Raw genomic sequence first — 24,614 nt, 5'->3', positions numbered from 1 at the left:
AGAGATTTCTTGAAAGTCTGGGATATGGTTCTATTCCACGGATACCTTGACATTCATGAGCAATAGCGATATTTTATGGAGAGCTCCCGTCTCCGGCCTGAATGGAGTATTCTGGCGTGCGACGTGCCGTAAAATCTTTTACAGGCCACTGGCGCGATCATCGAGAGCTGTTTGAGCGAGACGCGTGACATCAGCGCATTTGATCCCTGCCACGTTGTGGGCATACACTTAGAGGCTGTTAAGAACACCGGGATTTTTACCTACCATCTGTCAATGATGTGTCGTGAATATCCCGTTGCGGAGACAATCGCCGCCGCTGGAGTTTTCTGCCGTGGGTACCCACGTGTTGACAAGGCTCGCAGTCAGTATCACAGATTGTATCACCGGATACACCATCGTCCGCCCCCGGTAGCTGATTGGTCAATCCTCTGAGCCTGGGTCCGATTCCCGGCTGGGTCGAAGAATTTTCTCCGCCCAGGGACTGGATGTTGTGCTGTCATCATCCTCATCGACTGCAGGTCGCCGAAGTGGCGATTAAATAAATTAAATAAAAACCGGTTACACCGCCCCCACTGCAACAGTTCGTTGATCAACAACAATTATAAGCGAGAGTCTTTAGCGTTGAGGTCTTCCCATAGCTACCAGGTACTGAAATCACCGTTCATCTGCACACACGCGCTTCACAGGTTACAGAGGTTGGCATGGACATGATTCACTTGTGTTGTCCCTGAAGTCACCCCGCCTAAGATCGTCTAAGCCACGCCAACTTCTGCGAAGCGGTTGAGCAGTCGTAGGTCTGGAGGTCTCACCAACGTTATGGCGTGTCGTGAAGCCCACGTCACGATTCGCCGAAGCAGTCATCAGTGTGAAAATGGGTGTACAGCAGACCACTAGGGTGGTCTCTCTAATTCCTCGGGTGTGTATAGTATCAGTTCCCAGACGACAGATCCAAGCACTTCCTTCAAGATCGTCCTTTGAATTTTCTCCGGGTTTACCTAGAAATGCGCTTGGCAACCTCACTAGTGGCACTGCTTGCTTCATAAAACAGCTTTCGGGCAAAAAGAGCGAACGAGGTGACGCAATGCTAAGACATTGGAATCGTATTCTAAACGTCCGCGTTTCAAATCCCCGGCCTGCCATCCGGATTTACGTTTTTCACTATTTCCCAAAATCGCTTAAGGAAAATACCGGGACGGTTCCTCTGAAAGAATACGGCTGATTTCCTTCCCCCTCCAAGTTTGTTCTTCGTCAACGGATCATTAGACCATAACCTCCCTGCTTTCCTTCGTGCTGTCAGGCATTATCATGGCTGCAAAGATAACACTAAATAGTATTAGCTCATGATCTATATGATTATGTTAACAAAACAGTTTTAGAAATTCACAGTCGTTACATTTTACAAATTTAGTTTGAAGAAGGCTCAGTTGACGGAGGTGAGTTTCTCTCACCTAATTTTTCCACTTGTCGCAAAGGCTTATTGTGTACCTAAATCTGCAAACATACTCCACAAGCCACCATCGTTCCATCAGCTGTTCCCCTCGAAAGTGGAGGTAGGGAAAAGCGACTGCCTATGTGCCTCCATCCGACCACTGATTACTCGCATCTTGTCTTCACTATCCATACTTGAGATGTATGATAGTGGCAATAGGATCGTTCTGCAGTCAGTCACAAATGGAGGTTGTCTATGCTTTTTCAATCGTGTTTCAGAAAAGAACAGCGTCTTCCCTCTAGCGATTCACGTTTGTATTCACGAAGGATTTCTATAACACTCGCGTGTTAATCGAACCTATTACTGACGAAATGATAATTAAATGGACACCCTAGCTGCAAACAGGCGTTGATGTACTTCATTGGAAACATGTTGAAAATGTGTGCCCCGACCGGGACTCGAACCCGGGATCTCCTGCTTACATGGCAGAGGCTCTATCCATCTGAGCCACCGCGGGCACAGAGGATAGTGCGTCTGCAGGGACTTATCCCTTGCACGTACGCCGTGAGATCCACATTCCCAACATGTCCACACCACTACATTCGTAGTGCGCCTAATAGATGTTTGCCCATCATACTCATTACTCGTGGCAGATTAATCTACCAAGTCCCGTACGAGTTCGGGCATAGCGTGTGCGTTCGCACAAGAAGGTCAATGGCCGGGAAGCCATATTTTAACCATATATGACGGTAGTATCTGTTCCGGTCGGGGCACACATTTTCAACATGTCCCCAATGAAGTACATCAACGCCTGTTTGCAGCTAGGGTGTCCATTTAATTATCATTTCATTTCTAGCAAAGCTGCATGGTCATCCACGGTAACTGTTCTTTCGGGAACAGATACTACCGTCATATATTATTACTGACGAATCTAGCTTCAATGTCTTCCTTATCCCGACCTGGTTGAGCTCCTACATTCGCGATCAGTACCCTTTCCCAGAATTCTCCCAATAAACCGAAGTCGACCATTCGTCTCCATACAAACGACCTCGCGTGCTCGTTCCTTCGTGAGAATTCTGATTACAGAACCATTCTCTCATTCTTCTGTTCATTGGTTGATCACATAGTTCATAATCAGACACATCAATTCCGACACCAGGCTGATATGAAACTTATCTGTTTCCGACCTTCTGAGTCTGCACATAGTTCTGTAATAATCACGCAAGTAAGGAGTCAAATGAATTACTAAACGCGTAGACGTTACTGCTGTGTTGAAATATTTATTTTATCAGATACATTAAGACCATACCCGGCAAAAAGTCTTTAAATATATCCGTGATGCCTCCTTTTAAGACAGTTTTGAATACGCCCATTATTTGCCAAATCGCTGCTAAGTGTTGTGAGATTGCCGGCCGTGGTGGCCGAGCGGTTCTAGGCGCTATATTCTCCCATTGACCAGACGCGGCCAGAGGAAAATATCAAGGCCGCAGCTCGCCGCGGTGCCATCTTCTCGCGAACTCTGGTACTACGAAAACGAGGCTTGACTGATACGTCGCTCTGCAGAGCATGAGAAAGCTGCTGTTCAACAGTCAGAGGGAATCTCGCGTGCCGAGCCAGGACGCGAATATAGAAATCTGAATGTCACCCGAAATTAGTTTGGTACCAATACCAGTAAGAGCTACCACCAACATTACTATCAACTAAGTCCTAACCACTCAGGAGTTACATCCGCAAAGTAATGCACAGTAAACACAGAATTATTCGGAAAGCAAAATGAAGAAACGAAAGTTTGATACACTAATCACGTATGCAAAGCAGGATAATCTGTGAGGTAAGGCCTCGAACAGGCCGCCGCCTCGCAGTCTGAAGTTACACCCTATGATTTCCCACACAATGACGTCAGCAGTAACACCGCTGTGCCTCACCTAACGATTGGAAGAATGAGACATTTGCTCAGGTAGCCGTTATACTCGCCGCCGATAGTCATCCGGGGGAGTGCAGAACCGCAGTTCATCGCTGAACATATTGTTACGCTATTCTTCAGCACTCCGTGCTTCTTCGTTACAGCACCATTCCGAAAGCAGCCGTTTGTATTGTGGCTTTAACGGTAACCGACACGAGGGACGATTATTCTGTATGCCGGTTGCTGCTAATCTTCGATGAATGACACGAACTGACACAAGATGTTGCAGAGAATCCTTGTTCTTGGATGGCAGGCGGAGATGTGAAGAGGTTTGAGTGTGGTTGGTGGCCAATGCGGCGATCCTTTAGTGTGGTGGTCAGACGTGGACACCTGGAACCTTGACGACCATTAGGCTTACCCTCACATTCTCTTAGTCTACCATCGGACGACTGTCACATCTGAATGCCTCACAAGTGGTTCAAATGGCTCTGAGCTCTATGGGCTTAACTTCTGAGGTCATCAGTCCCCTAGAACTTAGAACTACTTAAACCTAACTAACCTAACGACATCACACACATCCATGCCAGAGGCAGGATTCGAACCTGCGACCGTAGCGGTCGCGCGGTTCCAGACTGATGAATGACTCACAAATCTGGATATTGTACGATTCGACCAGAAGGCCAAATGGAGACAAACAAGGAAGCCCCATTTCAATGTATTTCAGGTGCTGATAACGCTGTGTCATACGAGTAAATGACGTCTCTGTATTCTAGTGACTACTCAACATATGACGCTGTTCACGGTCCTCATCTGCCCCCCCCCCCCCCCCCCCCGCCCGTTCCCCCGCCCCATCCCCAGTAACAAACACGAAAACGTTGATACACACTGTTGGCCGTTCTACTTGTCATAGAGAACTGCAACTCTTTTCATTTATATAGCAGGCAACGGTGTGTATGAACACGAGGTTACGATGACATCCTACCGTGCGTTCTGAACGCTTCACTGTTTGTGCAAGTCTGTGCATTTCTCCCTTCAAGTCTCTACTCTGTGACATTGCCGGCCTGTGACCGAGCGGTTCTAGGCGCTTCAGTCCGGAGCCGCGCTGCTGCTACGGTCGCAGATTCGAATCCTGCCTAGGGCATGGATGTGTGTGGCGTCCTTAGGTTAGTTAGGTTTAATTAGTTCTAAGTCTAGGAGACTGATGACCTCAGATGTTAAGTCTCATAGTGTTCAGAGCCATTTGAACCATTTTTGCAGTGACATTATCAACAACATATACTGTTGCATTGCCTGTGTTATTCTGAATTACGAAGCAAATTTCCTTCGGACATGCATTCCTTGGTCCACGAAAATTTGTGCCGCAACCCGGATTTCTGGCTTATCGTGAGCGGTCATCCTACTAGTTGGTTACCCGAGCACGAGTCACAGCCACACCCAAATATCCATACATCGTCAACAACGTGTCTACATACTGGGTCTCGCCGTGAGTCGTGCTCGGATACCCAAATGCCAAATGATAGTGTGATCGCTCACGATAAACGGGGGGGGGGGGGGGGGGGGGGGGGGCGGCCGGCTTCGAGTCCCGGTCCGGCACAAATTTTCATTGTTGTCATTCCATTATAGAGCTGATTGTTGTTCATATTCGCAATTGCCAACACATTTAATGTGTTCTCAACAACACCTCATGTATTGCGCTAACGACAAGGTACTCACGTTGTGGAAGTCCACCGTTCTCCCACACCTGGGACAGCGGCTGATGATATATTCGTAAATAAAGAAAACGACCCATCACAGCCGTATCATCAAAGAAATTTATTTCCAATGATTATTTTCGACGCAATCTTACCCCATCTTCACGATCATCATAAACCAAAAGAGTACTTTCTTCATTGGCCCACTGACAGCGGTTACAAGACGTTGCGGAGTATACACTCCTGACGTATGCAGTCCACAACAGCTAGTATTATATGGGGTCTACGATACATGGGCCAATGAAGAAAGTACTGTTTTGGTTTATAGTGGACCTGAAGATGGCGTTAAGTGTTGCGCCGAAATTAGCCGTCGGAAATAAATTACTTTGATGGTACGGCTGTGGTGGCTCGTTTTCTTTATTTATGTATAACTATTCACACTGGTCGCCTTTTGTACATCTATGATGCTACCGCAAGTAAGTGCAACATGGAGTAAAAACTGTAGTCATTTTTACACAGGCACTCAATCGAACTAAAGCGCACATAAAATTGTTCGTTTTTTATAAAAAAAGGTCCTTTTCTATTTTGGAAGATGACATTACAATAAGTTATCAAGAAATGTTGTACATGGTTTTTAAATATTTTTTTCTGCCGCAGCTTAGCTGAATGATAGTGAATGAATGTGTTTCAAATTGAAAATAGGTGGAGCAGAAAAATTAATGGTGTTACTAATTCCACATTTTACGTTAGGCATCACATTAACATTCATCTGAAACTGATCTGACAGCAAATTTATTTTCGACATTCTCACGGAACTGTGTCATGATTGCAGCGCTGTTCGGAAAGACAGACACATCCTTCGCTTGGCCTTGGACAATCGCAGAAGGAAGTCACGTACCTTGAGTCAAGAAATGGATTTGTCTGCAGAAAGACAAGTATCTACACGGACAGGCAACGTCGTCTGTAGAAGCACAGACAGACTCTGTGCAACCTTGGCTGCAGCTTCCAGCAGAGAGACGAGCTGGCCGAGCGGTTCTAGGCGCTTCAGTCCGGAACCGCGCTGCTGCTACGGTCGCAGGTTCGAATCCCGCCTCGGGAATGGATGTGTGTGATGTCCTTAGTTTAAGTAGTTCTAACTTCTAGGGGACTGATGACCTGAGATGTTAAGCCCCATAGTGCTCAGAGCCATTTGAACCATTTGAACCACATTTCTGACATTACTCTCCGCCACAGACAACTCAGTGGCCGTCGGCCTACACTTAACGACGGAGAGGAGCGGCGTTTGTAGAGTTGTCAGTCCTAATAGACAAGCAACACTGCAGTGTAGCACATAAGACGAACGTATCCCTTAGGCTACGGCAGCGAAGACTGACGCGCATGCCTTTGCTAACATTACGACATCGCCTGCAGCGTTTCTTCTGGTATCGTTTGGATCCTAGACGACTGGAAAACCGTGGCCACATCAAATGAGTTCCGATTTCAGTTGGTAAGAGCTGGTGGTAGGGTTCGAGAGCGGCGCAGACCACACGAAGCCAAGGACCCAGGTTGTCAACAAGGCCTGTGCAAGCTGGTGGTGGCTCCATGATGGTGTGGGCTGCGTTTACATGGAATGAAGTGGGTCCTCTGGTCCAACTGAACCGATCATTGACTGGAAATTGTTATTCAATGACTTCATGTTCCCAAATAGCGATGGAATTTATGGATGGTTATGCGTCACGTCTCCGGGCCACAGTTGTTCACAATTGGTTAGAAGAATGTTTTTGACAGTTCGAGCGAATGATTTGGCCACCAAAATCGCCTGATATGAATCCCATTGAACATTTATGGCACGTAATCGAGAGGTCAGTTAGTGCACAAAATCCTGCACTGGCAACGCTTTTGTAATTACGGACGGCTATAGAGGTAGAGCACTTCGGACGACTTATCCGAGTGCACGCGACGTCAAGCTGCAGCAGTATGCCGAGCAAGAGGAGGTCCGTCACGATATTAGGAGATATCCCACAGCTTTTGTTACCTCCGTGTATTGTGTGTGTAAGTGTTTGTAACGCAGTATTTGCTTTGACTGTGGCGTCATCGTACCATTGTAGGCGCATGCACGTTGATTGTTACCAGTTAGCTTTGTGCAAAATTTATAAATTGAAGTAGCGTGTAAACGGGTAGAGCTGGAACATTGATTCGGGTGTCATTGTGAAGAGCTTGCAGAACACTACTAGGACTCAAAGAACTGAAAATTACAAAATAATGAAAGAGGTCGTTTCATACGACTCGTAAACAAGTTCGGAATAATAGAAAACGCAAGTCAGGGGAAGGTTCACGTCGAAAGGATTCCGGAAAGCCTAAGAAGTGCGGAGCGAACGCGAGAGCAGCGTCTAAAAGGAAATGAAAAAGTAGAGTAAAACAATTACTTGGTGGCCCATTGGGCATACAGCAGCCAGCTACAGTCGAACTTGTGATGTAACTATTGTGTAACCTGTATATATCTTTGTGTAACAATTGTATTAGGAAGCTGTTTTGGGAAGTATTTGCATGGAGTGTAACTTCATATGGATGTGAAAAGTGGACTCATTAACAGTTCAGATAAGATGAGAATAGATGCTTCTGAAATGTGATGCTACAGAAGAGTGGTGAAGATCGGATGAGATGGTTGGATAACTTACGTAAGTAACCAAAAACTAAAACAGTTTCACGTAAATCATTTACTGACGTCGTTTGCAATCGTTATGAGCTACAATGACAGCTAAATAGACCGTTTCTGATATCGTGTTTCGGTTGTAGGGCAGTTTTCACCACAAGCTTCCCAAGCAGTTTTCACCATAAGGGGGAATAACAAACGAAAACTAAACAACAACAAATGCCTGTCTTAATGTGAACAGCAATCTGATGATGACACAGTTAGTTAGAAAACGATAACGGTCTATTTATGCGAATAAATACACTACTGGCCATTAAAATTTCTACACCACTAAGATCGAGCGAGGTGGCGCAGTGGTTAGACACTGGACTCGTATTCGGGAGGACGACGATTCAATCCCGCGTCCGGCCATCCTGATTTAGGTTTTCCGTGATTTCCCTAAATCGCTCCAGGCAAATGCCGGGATGGTTCCTTTCAAAGGGCACGGCCGACTTTCTTCCCCGTCCTTCCGTAATCCGGTGAGACCGATGACCTCGCTGTCTGGTCTCCTTCCCCAAAACAGCCAAGACCACTAAGATGACGTGCTACAGACGCAAAATTTAACCAACAGGAAGAAGATGCTGTGATATGCAAATGATTAGCTTTTCAGAGCGTTCACACAAGGTTGGCGCCGGTGGCGACACCTACAGCGTGCTGACATGAGGAAAGTTTCCAACCGATTTCTCACACACGAACAGCAGTTGATCGGCGTTGCCTGGTGAAACGTTGTTGTGATGCCTCGTGTAGGGAGGAGAAATGCGTACCATCACGTTTCCGACTTTGATAAAGGTCGGACTGAAGCCCATCGCGACTGCGGTTTACCTTATCTCGACATTGCTGCTCGCGTTGGTCGAGATCCAATGACTGCTCGCAGGATATCGAATCGGTGGGTTCAGGAGGGTAATAAGGAACGCCGTGCTAGATCCCCACGGCCTCGTATCACTAGCAGTCGAGATGACAGGCATCTTATGCGCATGGCTATAACGGATCGTGCAGCCACATCTCGATCCCTGAGTCAACAGATGGGGACGTTTGCAAGACAACAACCATCTGCATGAACAGTTCGACGAAGTTTGCAGCAGCATGGACTATCAGCTCTGAGACCATGGCTGCGGTTTCCCTTGACACTGCATCACAGACAGGAGCGCCTGCGATGGTGTACTCAACGACGAACCTGGGTGCACGAATGGCAAAACGTCATTTTTTCGGATGAATCTAGGTTCTGATTACAGCATCATGATGGTCGCATCCGTGTTTGGCGACAACGCGGTGAACGCACATTGGAAGCGTGTATTCATCATCGTCATACTGGCGTATCACGCAGCGTGGTGGTATGGGGTGCCATTGGTTACACGTCTCGGTCACCTCTTGTTCGCATTAACACCACTTTGAACAGTGGACGTTACATTTCAGATGTGTTACGACCTGTGGCTCTACACTTCATTCGATCCCTGCCAAAGCCTAGATTTCAGCAGGATAATGCACGACCGCATGTTGCAGGACCTGTACGGGCCTTTCTGGATACAGAAAATGTTCGACTGCTGCCTGGCCAGCACATTCTCCAAATATCTCAACAATTGGAAACGTCTGGTCAATGGTGGCCGAGCAACTGGCCCGTCACAATACGCCAGTCTACACTTGATGAACTGTGGTATCGTGTTGAAGCTGCATGGGCAGCTGTACTTATACACGCCATCCAAGCTCTGTTTTACTGAATGTCCAGGCGTATCAACGCCGTTATTACGGCCAGCGGTGGTTGTTCTGGGTACAGATTTCTCAGGATCTATGCACCCAAATTACGTGAAAATGTAATCACATATTTGTCCAATGAATACCCGTTTATCATCTGCACTTCTTCTTGGTGTAGCAATTTTAATGGCCAGTAGTGTACGTAAGTTATCAAAAACTAAAACCGTTTCCACTTAAATGCCGGCCGAGATGGCCGAGCGGTTCTAGGCGCTAGAGTCTGGAACCGCGAGACCGCTACGGTCGCGGGTTCGTATCCTGCCTCGGGCATGGATGTGTGTGATGTCCTTAGGTTAGTTAGGTTTAAGGAGTTCCAAGTTCTAGGGGACTGATGACCTCAGAAGTTAAGTGCCATAGTGCTCAGAGCCATTTGAATCCACTTAAATCATTTATTTACGTCGTTTGGAATCGTTATAAGCTACAATGACAGATAAATAGACCGTTTCTCACATCGCGTTTTGGTTGTAGGGCAGTTTTCACCACAAGCTTCCCAAGCAATTTTCACCACAAGGGGGAATAACAAACGAACACTAAACAACAAATGCCTGTAGTAACGCGAACAGCAATCTGATGATGAAACTGTTGGTTAGAAATCGATAACCGTCTATTTATGTTAATAAATAATATTACTGGAAGTGCCTAGTTGCTGTTATCTTCCCTGCAAGATCGATCAATAGGTTTTGAAGAGGCTTGCGCAGGGTAGATTAGGGAGGCTTGGATAGCTGCGTCAAATCAGTCTCAAGACGGCAAGCCAACTTCGTATAGGCAGGCAGGCACATAGGTGCGTCGGCGTCACCGCTGGTCCCGCGGGACGAAGTGAGGTGAGGTGGAGCACAGCAGAGCAGCGCGAGGCAGGCAGGCAGGGCAGGGCAACCGCAGCGGCGCCGCCGCCTACCTGCGCGCCTCCCGTGGGACACGGGCCGCGGCCACCCCTACGTGCCTCTGCCTGCCTCGCCAGCTCCACCTCCCTGTGGGTCTGCACAGGGAACGAACGCTCCAGCGCAGTGGAATGTTCTCATTATACGGTGGAACTCCGTAACTTTAGTTTCGTGTAAAATACACTTTGGCAGTAGTAGTAATCACAAGCCACTTGATAAGGAAGTTCTCACACTACATGCACACTACCTGATCAAAAGTATCCGGACACCGCTATGCAATGCGGAATTGACCACTAGATGTCACGAGAGGTAGACCCGCCAGTATAAAAGGAGGCGGGGAATGTTGAATCGTCGGTCACGACTGTACAGAAACACGAGACACATGCGTAACCCGTTTTATTCTTTCTCCGGGGAACTACGACCACAACCATAGATGGAAGCATAATAGACCAAAGACACTATTAGCAAAGAACTAAACATCTATGGTCCATAGCACGCTAACACAGTACTGGCGAGCCCCTCCAACACAGCTACTACTGGTAACCCCAGATGCTCGACCCGCCGAAAAACATGCAATCGTAGGTAAGCCATACTGTACACAACACGCAAACCAGCCACACACACATCCCCTACACTGTGAGTTGATCTATGGCCGATCACCCACTAACGTATGACGACCTCAGACTGTTACAGGGACGCAGCCGCTGCAGCAGGAACAGGAGAATTCACAGGAGCCCAGCTGCAGTGCCCGGACTGACCCTTCTACAACGAGCACCCGCAACGACAAAGGTAACGATGCACGATACCTCGCACTAACATAACCTCACCTTGCATGCACTGTCGCAGCCAGCAAGCCACTGCTGCTCTTACTACCCGTCCTACTGTGGCAGAGGTTTTTTCCCTTGGCACTTTTTTCCCCTCTGCCCTTACAAACCGCAACCCTTCGATCGCTTTCGTCCACTTTCTGTCTCCTGATGGACCACGTCAGTGAGTGACTTCGAGCGTGGACTGGTCACTGGTTGACACCTGAGTAACAGATCCATCAGCGATATTTGAACACTTCTAAGACAGTCCATATCGACTGTTAGTGACGCGTTTGTGAAGTGGAAATGCGAAGCAATTGAAGGTATAGTCTGGTTTAAATTAATATGCACCTGTCGTCCAATGCAACAATGAAAGAAGATTTGATGGAGGAAAATAGACAAATGTTAGGCTCGCTTGAAGATAAACTTTCCACAGTAAGCGAAGAAATAAAAACTGTTAGAGAAGACGTAGCCAACGAAGAAGACGTAGCCAACGAAGTAGCAAATCAAGTTAAGGATGCAGTTTCTCAAATGTGAAGTGGAATAATTTCCGAACTGAATGACACTTTAGCTAGCATGCAAAGGGAGACAGCTGACATCCGAGACATAACCAAGAATCTTGACTCCTCTGTAACCACTGTTAATCATAGATTAGACAGAGTAACTACGCAGGTAGAAAAACTAACCGCGCGAATGTCAAATTTGATTCTGGAAGCTGAAACAAAAGTAATAGAGAGGCTAGATAGTCATGAGAGAGAATTTAGTGAAAAGTATGAGAAGTGGATTGCTGGAAAGGACAAATTTGTCGGAAAAAAATTAAGAAAGACCTAGTAGAGACTGTGAAAGCAACCACTCTTAGTATCTTGGCAGCTCTTGGAAGCTCCGGAGATACTGTAATGTCTGAACTCGGTAGCATTAGGTGTACCCTTCTGCAAGAAATACCAAATTGGAAGCAAGAGGTAACGGAAGAACTAAATAACTTGAAGGCACAAGTGAGTAGTGGTTCCAGAATACAGAGACCGAATTATCGTACCTCTTTAGTCTCAGAGGAAGAAGAAGAAGAAGAAGAAGAAGAACTATGTCGGCAGTTCCCAATACCTGTTGTATCTAATGAGCACACCGAAAACAAGAATCTGACTCAGTAGTACAAATGATGAAGGAAGAAAGCATGATAAAACACAGTGTTTTTCAAACCTTTAACCTGGAAAACGAAATACACACCCAATTGTTTTTCTTCGTGGATTCTCTGGTATTTTTCCAAATTCGTGGACCGATAGACAGCGTATCCAATTCGTTGTCGGATATATAGGTGACGAATTGGCAATATGGGGAACTGAAATGGTTGATAAGTGTCGATCATGTGAGGAGTTTGAGCATTGTTTCCTCAGCAAATTTTGGAGCGAAGGTGTTCAGAAGCACCTTCGTAAAGAAGTTTATAACGGAGAACGATTTGACACCAGGAATAGTAGCCTGAGAAAGTACTTCGAAGAATATCTTGGCAAAATCCGGTATTGGGATACCCCTATTAACAGTAGATGTAATTATGATCCTCAAGTCTAAATTACCCATATCAATTCGTAAAAAGCTGATAGCCATACCAGATAATGATTCAGATACCTTTCTGTCGATATTAGATTCCCTAGACCTGATCTAAGAGGACATGAGAGCTAACCGCGGAACACTCCACACAATTCTTGGCCACAATCTTACGAGAGTAACGGCTATGAAAAGCCAGGGAACGGCTACAAAAATAGTAACGATTGGCAAAACGGAAATAAAGGCAATGGGTATCCGTACGAAAGGAATAGACATAATCAACACAACCGATTCAATCCCGTGTATAACACGACTGGTAACCAGTACGGCAATCAACCGTACAACCGTGAAATGGTTTTCAGTCAAAAGGGTTGGCAACAGCAGAGCGGATCGCAATGGAATGCACCGTACTCGCACGGCCAACATTGAGATTACGGGCAGCAACAAACAGCTCATAACGTCCACTCATACCAACACAACTCCGCGCCTAGTAAAAATCAAGCGCAGGGAATGTATAGAAACACAGTTTAAAGGCAAGTGTGAAGGTGGATTTCACCGTAACGCTTCCGGAAATCATATTGGTAATAAAAATCATCAGACCCCGCGAAGGCAGTACAATCCTCCTGTATTTTTCGCTAACGCGGAAGACAGTAACACATATTGGACGCCAAAACAAACGCAACAACACTGACACGAGGTTTGTACATAATAGTAATTTTGTTCCTCAGTGTTCTCATAATGTCAGATTGGTCGAACTTCCTAATGATGAAGGCCAATCAAAACCACGCAAATAGGAAAACTAATTTCAGCATCTGAAAGCTCGCTCATTGCTGTGAGACAGAATGGTGGCGACCACTTCGACAAAGAGCCTAACCATGACGTACTTGTACTGAGATACATTAACGGAATTGACCTGAGGAGAATTGTTACAAGACATGGAGACGACTGAATGTGACGAACCGATACATGACCAAGTGCAGGCTGTGACAAAACTTACTATAGCAGGAATTTTGACGACTGTAATCTTAGATATAGGTGCAAATATTAAAGCTATGTCCTTATGTTTCTATAAGCAAATTAGTACATTAATTAAAGCTATGTCCTTATGTTTCTATAAGCAAATTAGTACATTAATTAAAATTCCAACATTATCCGTCCAAGGATGTTCAATAACAGGAACCATCGGTTCCCAGACACAAAAGGTCAGTATACAAGCTTGGGTACCACTGGAGATTCAATCAATACCCATCAAATGTATTTTTCTCGTTGTCAAGAATTTGGCAGTGCAATGTTTCTTGGGAATGGATTTTCTAAGACGCTATAGAGCCCGAATAGACCTTTATACTGGCATTTGCACACTGTTAGTACAGCAGACAGAAGTAGCACTGAAGTTAGTGAAAGAGAGAGTAAAAAACTTTGGCACTAGTAATAGCATTAGGTTACAGAGGATAGGCAGAAGACCTCACTGTAATCATTTCAATTTGTTCTATGGTAACTATGACACATTTAATGATGCAATAACAGTCAGTGACTTACTCTCTCCGCAGGAAATAACCAATAAGACCTCAGAATCAATAGAGTTATCCGAACATCAGCGACAGGAATTATTCAATTTGTAGTCACAACATATCGAAGTGTTTTCCAAACGACCTAGTATTATAAAGGACTATGAATATACTACGAAAGTGGTGCCGCACCAAACTTTCTGTCGGACGACATATCCCATACCGCATGCAAGAAGGGAAGCAGTTCGCAATGAAATTCAGAAGATGCTGAGCTGGAAGGTCATAGAGTATTATAATTCGTCATATAGTAGCCCCTTATTGACGATTTTGAAACTGGATAACACAGTACGACTCGTACTTGACGCGCGAAACATAAATAAAGTCATTGTATCAGTACGAACGAGACCTGAAGCGATTGAAGAACACCTGCAGAGATTTTATGGAATTAAATATTTGAGTAGCATTGATTTGAAGATGTCATATTGGCAAGTGAGACTAAATCCTAACTCACGAAAGTATACGGCATTTACCTTCGCCGGCAGATCTTATCAATTTCGAGTCATGCCTTTTGGATTGAATGTTAGTTCTGGAGTATTCATCTCTGCCCTAGATCATGTTCTTGGTCCAGATATTCTTGATGAAGTCACTCTCTACGTTGATGATCTTTTAATTGCTACTAAAACCTGGGAACGCCACGTTGAACTAATACAGAAAGTGTTTCATTCCTGGAATACGGAGTCACTGCCAACTTGCAAAAGTCACACTTTGGCCGAACTGAAATCAAATTCTTAGGACACGTCATTTCATCTGACGGAGTCCATCCTGATCCGGCTAAGTTAAGCGAAATTAAAAATTTTCCTATCCCATCTTCAAAACGACAACTTAAAGGTTATCTCTGACTCACTTCGTTCTTCAGAAGATTCTTACCAAAGCAAGTGATGAACAACCCTCATTTATTGAAATTGTTAAAGAAAAATACTCAGTGGAATTGGACTGACGACTGTCAAAAGGCATTCCTCGATATCAAAGAAGCTTTGTTAAATAGAAACATTCGTCATCATCCAGATATGGAAAAGGAATTTTGTGTGCCCATTTGACAAGTTTTGAGGGATTAGACGCATGTCTCTTCCATATCCATGAAGCCAATGGAAAACCAGAAATCAGAGTAATTAGTTTTGCTAGTAGGGTTCTTACAGAAACTGAACGATCCTACTCTATTACCGAATTGGAAGCTCTTGCAGTAATTTGGGCTTTCATGAGATTCAACTGCTACACCAATGGCAAGAAAATCAAAGTTTATTCTGATCATCAGGCTCTTAGTTTTCTTATGACGTGTAAACTCCTAGATCCTCGCTTAACGAGGTGGTGTCTTTTCTTGCAGGAATACCATTTCGAAATAATCTATATAAAAGGCAAAGATAACATTATTGCAGATGCTCTATCTCGCATGCCTGAAGGCTCTTCTGACAGTACTGAACTTTTGGAAAAAATGACAAATTACAGAATTCTTTTGATGATGGATCAACTACATCGCAAATATTTTCTTGATATTTGTAACCAGATTGTTCAATTGCAGGAAACTGATCCAAAATGGAGAGGTGTGAGACAGATCCTCGAAACTAATTCTACCCATCGCATGTGCAAATATTACAAAGTGCATAATCAAGTTTTTTTTTCCACCGCACATCATTGTCATCAGAAAATTGGCTAGTATGCATTCCGCAGGAATATGTAGAACACTTACTCTGGTATACACATATTTCATGGGGACACTTTGGTCCAGAAAAGTGTAAGCGTAAAATTGCAAAGTACTGCTACATCCCTAACCTACATAGCAGAATTCACAACCTCTTGAAACACTGTGTCATTTGTCAAAAGGCAAAACTTTTTAATCTTTCGAATATACTGCCTTTGAATCCTATCATCACAGAGAAACCTAGACAAATCCTAGGCATAGATTTGGCAGGACCACTCCCACGAGGTCGTGGAGGACTAAGGTACCTTGTAGCTGTCATCGATCTATTTACCAAACATTTGAGATTGTACGCTATGAAATCTGCAAACACTCAACCAATCATCAATCGTTTAGAAAGTGACTACTTTCCTAGATTCGGAAGACCTGAATCAATTCCCTCAGGCAATGGGTCTAACGTTGTTTGCAAAAGATGGAGACTTTTCCTTGCTCGTCATCAAATTAGGCAAATCCTTATCTAAAAATTCAGGCCCCAGTCCAACCCCCTTGAACGAGTCTTCAAGGAGTTTAATCGTTTCATTCGTTCGTATGTACCAAATCAGCAGACTCGCTGGGTTGACTTTGTGTCACCTTTCGAGGAAATTGTGAATAATCTACCGCACCTGTCTACTGGTTTCACTCCGAGTGAGTTGATGTCTTCTGACCAAGAGAAAAATGAATGGGTCAATTCAATTCCTAAGTGTAACAACACAAGCGCCAGTTTAGACGCTAGAATAAGACAAGCTCTAACAACATTGATTACCCAAGCCAATTTACGCAAGAAGGCGCATGGCAAACATATTAATAAGGTGTGATCTTATAAAGTAGGCGAAAAGGTCTTGTTAAAAACGCACCTTAAACCATCGTTGCTCTCACGTAAAAATCTAAAATGCAAAGACTTTTTGAGGGGCCTTACGAGATCCTTCGTATACCGCACCCAAGTTGTTATCTGAGTTCTGATCCCGCAAATGGAAAAATAAAAGGATTATACCATCACTCTGATCTTAAAAGGTATCATGCTAAAAAATAAGTCAAGAGAAAGCTTTATAATGGCAGGAGAAGGTTAACCGCTAGTAACTAAGTGAAAATTATCTGACTTCGTTAAAAAATGCGTAGGATAAACTACACGATAGTGAGCCTGTCTTGATATACAGCAGAGAATTTAAAATATGTTATCTTCGGCCATAATTTATGTACAGACAAGCTGATGAAATATTCTAATTTAACAAAGAAAGTGATCGACTCCGAGAACTCTAGTTTTAAGATTTAGTTTTAAGCATATAATAATTATGAGAGAAAAATGAAACATAAAGCGAAGGATGCGCCTAACAAGCCGGCTTCTGCGATATGAAATAGTAAAGAAATGAAAGTAAAACTTAGTATGTAAGAAATTTTTTTTAAGTTCAAGGACCAATAATCGAAAAAGGAAATTTATTTTCGTCAAGGACAAGGGTCGCTTGAAAATTAATGGTTCATGATGCCACTAAAAAGGAAAATAAGTAACTAGTTTTTAAGTCAGAGATGTCTAGATTAAGTTTTAATGTACACAGAAATCTGGACCAAGTTCATCTCTGCATTAAAATAGCGCACTGCCTACGAAGCATGTGAATTACTTGTAAGTATCAAAATGACAACGAAAGCGCTATTCTTCAACTAGATAAACAGAGTAGCATTAATTGTGATTGCATTACGCAGGTCAGATACATTTAAAGCCATAAGTGAAATAAAATACCAAGCATAAGAGGGTAAGTGACAAGGAGAAAGCAATGATGACTTAAGGTCATACATAGAGGTCAATTCGGCGGAACGCAAGCAGGCGTCAAAGCGAGAATAACATGACAAACCGCCAGTAAAACAAATCAAGTAGTTCTTAATTACAGCGCGTACGTAGACGTACGACGGAAAGAAAAATTAATTTCTAAGTCATAAGGAACAAGGAGTTGTTTGCTATATTTCTTCTTCTATGTACTATTGTATCTGTGTCTTTATTCTGAATTAGTGTAAATATCCTAACCCGCCTAAACCCGTCCAGTAGGCTTGACGTCACAGATTGAGAAATGCGGTTGACGTGGAAAGCTGGTTTGGCAAACGATTTTCAAAAGGAAACGCGTGTACGAAACCGGGAAAAGCTAGTTTTGAAATGTCTTTACTTTTTCTTTTAAAGTCAGTCCGAGACGCGAACTGCGATCACGATAAGGAATTTGAATATTTTCCTGAATGGCGTTTTGCTCTCATGTGAGAGGGCGATCAAGTGTGACTGACTGATCCTCGTATCTAGTAAAAAGGAATTTTTGTCGAAATGACAGTGATAAATGAATCAAATGAATAGAAAGAGCGATTCAAAGGAATAAAAAAGAATTGCTAACAAATCGGAGAAACTAATTATTGTGACTGTGAATCGAAAGCGTAATTGGTCTTAGAGAAAGATGATGAATAACGTAAAGCGAAATGTTATGGTGGTTACCAACAAATCAACAGAAATTGAAATGAACTTGATAAACGAAGCTCTAAATTAGCAAGCTTCAAAGTGAGACAAACTATTTGATTATAAACTGTAAAAAAAAAAAAAAAAAACTGTACACAGTAGTGTGTAAGTGAAGGCTTAAAATGCTGTGGAAGTCTGTCCAGACATGAAGCAATACGTCGATGTTATAAATAATGGATAATTTCATTCACGATGAAAATAATAAGTGTTAAACGTGCAGATATGGCGGTGGACAGTGATACTCCGGTTGTGTAACCGAAGGCGATGATGTGATTAAGTGCAGTGCGTCGAAAACCAAGTGTAAGTGTTAGCTGCTTTGCAAAGCGCGAGAGCTAGCCTACCTTAAAATCTTCAAAATCGGCTGGAAAATGTGGAGGCAGGGATGGAAAATTGTGTCTGTCCCTGGTAATCGTAGTCGCCCCGCAGCAGCTCAGCAAAACACAAAATACCACAACACCATCGGCGCAACGTGTTCACTGAATCGTGCGCGGGAAAGCTGAAATACCGCGTGGCGGGTAGTGAGCGACAGAGTTGCGATTCAGCACCAACAATCGGCCTGTGCCAACGCCCATCGACGCAACAATCGCGTTAAATTTAAAGTGATGTATCGGCATTGCACTCCGGCTGTAGTTCAACGAAACGGACTTTCCTTGCAAGCCGCTCCCAAAATAAAAGACTCTTATACGGATGCACAACATTAAAAAAAATGTAATCCAGTGAATGAAATGCGAACAGCCAAACCTCACGCGAATAGCGAGAAAGTCAGATGCTTATGAATCCCAAGTCCTAAAATTAGATTTAAGCTTAGTTTTAGACTAATAGGTATCTATATATTTTTTGTTACACGTAACGTGTGTACCTAACGTGCGAGCGAGACACGCCCACGAGAGCTGATGAAAAGTTATCTTGGCGAACGCAAAGTAGCGATCCAACTTCTCAAGGGATAAGATTAACCTGGAGAAGAATCAGTTTTAACTTACCTGTCAAGTACACAAATAATGAAAGCGCTAAAAATCATGACAACAAGTGAGCAATGCAAGATGGACACGTGTGAGAAATTCCATGTGTGAGAATTATATGTGAATAGAAAGATGAATGTCTATGTGTTTTCTTTCAGGAGCAAAGAGCCTATGAGATCTGGACAATAACTTGAGGCCACAAAGATTGTCCTTATGAACTCTTTAAAAGGAAAATAATGAGCATAATGTATAATCTCCATTGTAAACTTTGTAGATTTACTGTCTTAGTTTTTAAATTTTTTCTATGTATCTTTACCTTAAGAATTGCCTTTGTCTCAGAATGAGAGATTACCATATTTGTGTAATCCTAATTGCCAAATGACAGAAATACTATGTTTGATCCATGTACATCCTTAAAGTACTCAATCCCATAATGTTAACGGCGACACGTGAATCTTGGTAATGTCCTTGATTTCCAAGATTCCCTTGGAAGGCAATGTAACATTATGTGATTGCCCTACCATTTTAAATCATTCACTAACCTAGCAGTCGCTCGGCAGCAGCTACAGTTAGCAAATAACGCCCTGTGACGTGACGTGTTTACTGTGGAAGCGCCGTCAGAGATACAGTGACCTATTGACTTTGAAAGCCGCTGCGCGAATGATGGACAAAAGAAGAACATTTTTACACATTCTTTTGATGTACGAGATATTCTCATTCTTCTGTCTCTCGTAGTCTGTGTCGGACACGCATGTCTTGCTACCGTATTATTATTGTTTAAAAATATTATTTTAGTGTAATGTGAAAGCTCCATACTGCGTAGCAGTAGATACATGTGAGAAGCTACATTGTGCGAAGTGTATCTGGAAATGGTAAAATATGTAAGTTCGTTATATATCGACTGCCATAAATTCAAAGTTAAATGGAACTTGTGTATGGACTAATTAATTAGTATAGAACCTATGTCTCACTACTTCATGACCATACGTATTTAATTTTCTTTTATGTTTCTGCAAATTTTGATGGTTCACAGTCACAAATAGTTTCGTCGAAATCGAACGGAAGTTGCATACGGCGAAATAGTTTCTACGCACCTTATTCTACTGGTAAATGCATGATAAACTTCGGGCTCTTAGGAAATTAATGTTGAGCTATCCAAAAACAATTATATTTTCAATAGTCATTTAGCCCTGACCAGTAAAGGTATTCAAAACCATTACAATAACTAGTTATGTCTATTGGCCTAAAATACAATATATATCATTATGTGCTTTTCCCTGCAAATATATTTCCACCGCCGATAATAGCTGTATGTTAACGCACAAAAGTAAATATATTGTTATACGACTGAGGAAAACATCTACAAGAAGAGGCAGGGTAACAGAACGTGTGTTAAGGCATCAAGGAATAACTTCCGTTGTATTAGAAGAGATCCAAAAGCCTGAAAATTAATGGGAAGACAGTGATTCGAACACGCGCAGCAAATAATTGATTACGTTGGGTGAACGTGCTATTACAGAGTTGAAGAGATTGGCACAAGAGTAAAAAATTGTTTCAGACCATATCAAATGTCACAAGTTCATCAGACAAACTTGTGGAACACGCTCCTTAGCGATGAAGTAGTCACTGTGCCAAAGTAACAGGTTTGTATATCAAATGCTGTGCGCAATACTTTTCAGATACTTGCAACACCTGCTATACAATAAAAACTCACGAGTCTCTGAAGTTCGAGTGTAACTTTTTGTGAATAACCTGAACATAATAAAATATGTAGAATCGAATCGTAACTTAGAATACAAAATAGACATTTACATTCTATATGGTATTAGCAGACGAGTTTCACATCAATGAGGTAAGTAGTGAAAAATCACAGCATAAATATATTTCCCTAGTTGGCAAAAGAATGTTAAATTAGTATCAAATATTCAACTACGCATTGAATTTAAGTTCACTTTATGGAAAATAATTTACATTCTACACTAGAGTTTATAAATAAAATTATTGTCACTCAATGCGTGAGCGTCGTTGCGATTTTTCCACGTAAAAGAACTTTGAACAACAACATAAGCAATTGCGTTAGAATTTCACATTTACATCAGATTATTTGTCCACGTTGGAGCGACATGCCACTACTACTGCAACAGCTTCCACAGACACATACATAAACCTAAGATGGATTTGCGAGACCGGCTGCAGAGCATCTTTAAAAGAAAGATCTAAAACATATTTACGGCTGTTAGTTGTTTTTTATATTAAATTTCTCATATATTATACGTATCTTGTTTCACTCCTAAATCGTGAGTTGCAGCATGCCGTGAAACGGTTAAAATGAGGTCGACATGGAACTAAGGGCAGAATCCGCTTTATGGTAATTTCCGCGCCTAAGTCAGAAATTGCCAGAGAACATAAATTACGGTTAGATTCATAAACGTTCCATTCGCAACACGGTATACAATTACCAACACTTCCCAAAGTGATTCGTGGGCCCCTATTCAAATTCCTGATACGCATTAAGCTTATCACGAGAAGCTATTGGTTCAAATGGCTCTGAACACTATGGGACTCAACTTCTGAGGTCATCAGTCCCCTAGAACTTAGAACTACTTAAACCTACCTAACCTAAGGACACCACACACATCCATGCCCGAGGCAGTATTCGAACCTGCGACCGTAGCGGTCGCGCGGTTCCTGGCTGTAGTGCCTAGAACCGCTCGGCCACTCCAGCCGTCCCAGAAGCTATTAAATAACGCTATCTTACGACAATTGTAGCGCTGCTGAGGTGTTTCGAGTATGTCACTAATTGCCGCAGTGCAGTATCCATTTCCTCTGGTGCACAGAAGTGGTGAATCTACTATAATTCACTCATTTATTGACAAGATCTAGACTGTGCTCATACATAGTTTTCAACTATATTTTGTCCAGTGAGACTGATCGTGTGAGTCATTGTCTCCGTTAGCGTTTTGTCCGGAGATACTTGACGAAACTATTGAAAATATAAATCAGACCAGCTTCGGATTACAAGTAAAGTGTTTTATTGCCAGGCAGTCGTATCAATAATACTTGCTTACAAACGAAGAATAGTATTCTTCTTACCCCTTTTTGTATTGCTCTGCATTTACGGTCTCCAATATCATAGCTATGTCAAGCTTGAAACTTCCTGGCAGATTAAAACTGCGTGCCGGACCGAGACTCGAACTCTGGACCTTTGCCTTTCGCGGGCAAGTGCTCTACCATCTGAGCTACCCAAGCACGACTCACGACACGTCCACACAGCCTCAATTCTGCCAGTACCTCATCTCTTACCTTCCAAACTTCACGAAAGCTCTTCTGCGAACCTTGCAGAACTAGCACTCCCGGAAGAAAGGATATTGCGGAGACATGGCTTAGCCACAGCCGGGGGGGATGTTTCCTGAATGAGATTTTCACTCTGCAGCGGAGTGTGTACTGATATGAAACTTCCTGGCAGATTAAAACTGTGTGCAGAATGAAAATCTCAGTCTGGAAACACCCCCGAGGCTGTAGCTAAGCCATGTCTCCGGAACATCCTTTCTTCAGGGAGTGCCAGTTCTGCAAGGCTCGCAGAAGAGCTTCCCCGTGATGTTTGGAAGGTAGGAGATGAGGTACTGGCAGAATTGAGGCTGTGTGGACGGGTCGTGAGTCGTGCTTGGGTAGCTCAGATGGTAGAGCACATGCCCGCGAAAGGCATAGGTCCGCCGGCCGGTGTGGCCGTGCGGTTCTAAGCGCGTCAGTTTGGAACCGCGTGACCGCTACGGTCGCAGGTTCGAATCCTGCCTCGGGCATGGATGTGTGTGATGTCCTTAGGTTAGTTAGGTTTAAGTAGTTCTAAGTTCTAGGGGACTGATGACCTCGGTAGTTAAGTCCCATAGTGCTCAGAGCCATTTTTGAAGGCATAGGTCGTCCCGAGTTCGAGTCTCGATCCCGCCCACAGTATTAATCTGAGAGGAAGTTTCATATCAGCGCACTCTCTGCTGCAGAGTGAAAATCTCATTATGTCAAGCTTGTCCAACAGTAAGATAAACATGACATGATACTGATATAATTATTTTAAATAAAAGTATGGAAGACTGACCACCACTTCCTTTTGAACAATTTGTCTTGCAACCCCAGAGCATTGCCTGTTAAGTTGGATGCTATGGACAAGAAGGAAGCTGCACTCCAGTGTGAATTCTTAAAAAAGTGGCTTTGCTTTACACTAATTCCAAATTTGCATTTTCTGCAAGCGCAGTTGTCACCGTTTTATTCTGCTCCCATCGTTTCCACTGTACAAGAACTTGAAATATATTTTCAATTCAGCAGTCATAGTTTCGTGACAAAGGTTTTGAACGTCACATTGAATAAAATTTCTTCGCCATCCTTTGTTTTTCGAAATTTATTCTCTAAGGAGAAGTATAAATGTATTCTTTCGATTGGAATCCTGCAAGCGATTAGATATCAATGCAGAATAATGAATGCATAAGACCGACAAACAGTTTACAGTTATGAGTGCCGAAATTAAATTCGCCAAAACGCTGATCTTACTCGAATTCGTAGGATATTCTCAAGCTGAAAGAGAACAAAATGAGTACGTTTTACATGGTAACACGAGTACTTATGTAGCTTCTGACTCTCTATATAGGTTCAGACTCCGCTAAGATAGTTGGAATTACTAAACGTAAACATCCTTAGCAGAGAACCAGGCCGCATATGGTGCCAAAATAATCTCAAGTCCCTAAAATGTCTCTATATAGTTCGATGTTTCGTATGGCTGCCCAAAAGATGAGAAACAGTGTTGAAATCAGACTGATATGATTGGTAACAATAACTTCCAAGCAATGGTATACACTACATGGAAAACCCAAATGTTACCAGCGTGTAAGTCTCCTGACCAGTTACAGTATATAATACCGACAATGCTGACTTCAAGAAACTAAATGGCCCAGCTGTCTCAGTAGCTGCTGTCGGAAGATAGTGAACGGCGAGCGAGCGGGCGAGCAAAAAAATGCCGCGTTGCGCTAATTGGACAAAAGCAGTACACAGAGGAAAGTAATAAGATACCTACAACATGAGCACCGTACACGATCAGGCAATAAGTAACAAAAATATTCCTCGCTTCCGCAGTTCTTGTAGTTCATTCTGAATCGACGCAGCTGTGCTATATGCGTTAGACTAACGACCGCATAAGAAATTGCACTGGGCTCCAGTATGAGCAGATGTTCGTCTAAACCATCACCTTTTGCCAGTCCGTGAAAGACGCAAACTATCCAAAAATATTACTG

The 24,614-nt window shown here is 43.2% G+C and overlaps 1 protein-coding gene and 1 non-coding gene across 4 annotated transcripts in view; both read right to left on the bottom strand.

The window, feature by feature from the left end:
• The window catches only part of LOC124608658 (putative epidermal cell surface receptor), a 412,883-nt gene that overhangs the window by 321,038 nt on the left and 67,231 nt on the right, over positions 1-24,614 (bottom strand). The window lies entirely within an intron of this gene.
• On the bottom strand, positions 1,873-1,947 carry Trnat-ugu. Its single transcript has one exon. It is a non-coding gene; the product is annotated as a tRNA-Thr (tRNA).

Source organism: Schistocerca americana, chromosome 1 (assembly GCF_021461395.2).
Source record: "Schistocerca americana isolate TAMUIC-IGC-003095 chromosome 1, iqSchAmer2.1, whole genome shotgun sequence".
Lineage (NCBI taxonomy): Eukaryota > Metazoa > Arthropoda > Insecta > Orthoptera > Acrididae > Schistocerca > Schistocerca americana.
This window is presented reverse-complemented; position numbering and strand designations above follow the sequence as displayed.